The sequence below is a fragment of the Alexandromys fortis genome, unplaced genomic scaffold (assembly GCF_014885135.2).
Source record: "Alexandromys fortis isolate MF-2015 unplaced genomic scaffold, M_Fortis_MF-2015_v1.1 scaffold_92, whole genome shotgun sequence".
Classification (NCBI taxonomy): Eukaryota; Metazoa; Chordata; class Mammalia; order Rodentia; family Cricetidae; genus Alexandromys; species Alexandromys fortis.
Genome location: NW_026067972.1, coordinates 7,726,172 through 7,728,933, shown reverse-complemented (window position 1 = coordinate 7,728,933; position 2,762 = coordinate 7,726,172).

Genomic DNA, 2,762 nt, shown 5'->3' with positions numbered 1-2,762 from the left:
TTTTTTCGAGACAGGGTTTCTCTGTAGCTTTGGAGCCTGTCCTGGAACTCCCTTTGTAGACCAGGCTGGCCTCGAACTCACAGAGATCTGCCTGCCTCTGCCTCCCGAGTGCTGGGATTACAGGCATGCGCCACCACCGCCCGGCCCAAGCACATTTGTTTAAGGTGTCCTGTGTCAGGTGGACCACCTGACTGTGACAGAGGAAGAGCAAAACAAAAGATCTAAAGGAACTTGCTTTGCAATGACTGCGCTCAGTGACAACCATGTGTGTCTCTAGTAAACGGTTAGATGGAGGATGTGAAAGCTAAAGTTCTGAGGGTCCCAAAAAGTATTTTAAGGCATGTAAATGACAGTTCTGAAGGAATGAGAAAGTGACATAAGAGAATAAAATATGTTTCAGATCCCCCACCTCCGTGCTATTGTTATATTAATATTTCAAAGGTTCAAGAAAACTATTCTCAGTGGTTCAACCAGACCACTCCGGTGGTGGGGCTGGAGCCTGTTCACCAGCAGGTTGCCAAAAGGAGACACACCTGTCCCCTATGCTTGCTTTCTCTATGCTCAAACAAGAAATTACTGTTGATGTTGGCCAGAGGCTAATGGAGGCTACCCTTAGTGGTCCTGTAGGAGTCATGATGCGTAGTCAGGGAAGCATGTTTGTGCAGAATGGGGCATCTTTTATATCCTAATCAAGGACCTGTGGCACCCCAGATGGGAGAGGTGGATCCCTGGTAAACTTCAACATTTATCACAGCTGCCCATGAGGCATGATCACAATACAGAGGGTACACACCCTGCTCTCTCAACCCCTAGGTACAGGCTCTGTTAAAGAAGTGGTCCAAAACTCCTGCATCCCTAGTATCACCCCTCTTAGATGATATTGACCCCACCTCCCCATTACACCGTCTTGTTTCAGACCGTAACCTCCACATATCAGCCTGACTAACCACCATCTGTGGCCTGTTAAGACTCTCTCACCTCACCACTCTAAGTCTAACATCTCTGAGGGGAAAGGTATCTTGGCAGTCAGGAGCCAAGGACTATCACAAAGTCATGCTGAACAAAAAACCTCACAAGAGAAATTTATTGGGAAAGACACGGGAGAAAGGGTGACTGCTTCTGCTTGGGTGAGAAGCAGCAAAGAACTGAGAGGCAAGCTTTATAGTTTCTTGGTGGGTGGAGCTGTCCAGGGTGACCTGATCTTGGGGCAAGCTCAAGGATTGGTGGGATTTTGTGGCCAGATTTGAGCTTTTTTTTTTCCCCTGAAGGGCAGGATCTGGAAAGGGCCATTAGAGAAGCCTAGACTCAAGGAGCTGGGTTTGGCTGTTTTGCTGTAAGCTAAATAACACTACCACCCCTTATCTCTCTGCAGCATCTCAGTCTGCTTTAACTCCCCAGGGACACACTTTCTGGGTACCCTGGATTCTGCAGATTGTGAAAGTACCTTGATCCTTAGTACTACCACCCAGTCCAGTCCCCTATGCCCAAACATTCACAATGCTTCAATTCTCTTCAGCACTCAAGTTTACCACTGCCTGCCGGCTTGGTGGTCCAGGAGTTGTGCCCTGGTGTTCCTTTTTCCAAAACTAGGGGTGGCACCTGGTGAAGAACCCTTGCCAATTCCCATCACAAGGTTTACAGTGGCATGGTATGACAAAGGGGCAGTTCAGGTCATAGCCTCTAGCAGTCCTGGGTACGACCACTAGTGTTGCTACTGGAGTCGCAGGACTGTTTCCCTAGCTATGTACCATTGGTTTTCCTATCGGTTCACGCAGCATCTCCAATGGGTGGCTCAGACCATCCTCACCTTCCAGGGCCTCATAGACTCGCTGGCCCCTAGTGCTACAAAATCTGCGAGGATTAGAGTTACTAACAAAATCCCTTCAATCCCAGGCCACCTTGGACCCCGCCCTCCAAGAAACCCTATATAAAGCCTGCTTCTCACTGGAGCAGAGGCAGCCACTTTTCCTCCTGTATCTTTCCCAATAAATCTCTATTGTGAGGTTTGTTGTGCTGTTGACTTTATGGTATTCCTTGGTTCCCCACTATCAGGACAGCCACCTTTCCCCTCAGAGCTGCAACACTTAGATATACAACATCTTAACCTTTCTGAGTCATTTTTTTTCCAAATATATTTTCTAAAGGATTCCCATATTTGCTGGGTTAAGTTACTCAGGGAAGGCTAAATTAACCCAGTAGAAAGGGCTTCTTAATCTATGGGCAAAGTACAAAGCCCTGAGACCAAAGTGGTCACAGACATCGTAGAGAATGTTTGAGACAGGGTCTTACTCCGCCACTCTAGCTAGCCTGGAACTCACTTTGTAGATCAAGATGGACTCAAACTCAGAGAACCGCTGCCTGTGCCCCCCAGAGTGCTGGGATTAAAGGCTTGGGTCACCGCAACTCGCCTTGACAAATAAAACCCAAAGTAGAACTAAAACATTTGTATTTGCTGATGCACGCCTATAAAGGAGGCTGAGACATGAAAGATCCACCCCGCCCCTATCACACCCCCTTTTGATTACTATAGTAGCCCCCCCACCCTTCGCCTCCTCGCCGCCTGCGTGAGCCAGACAGATTGTATCCGAAGGCCATTTAAAGCTGGGCGCACGGCAAGACATGACAAAAATGCACTGCAGCCGGAGAACACAGCACCTCTCAAAGCGAAAATCAACACAAGTGCGGCCCAGCTCCCGAGATTCGGGCCCCCTTCAGCCACCCGTGTTCCTCCCCGCGCCGCCCCCCCCCCCCCCCCCCCCCCC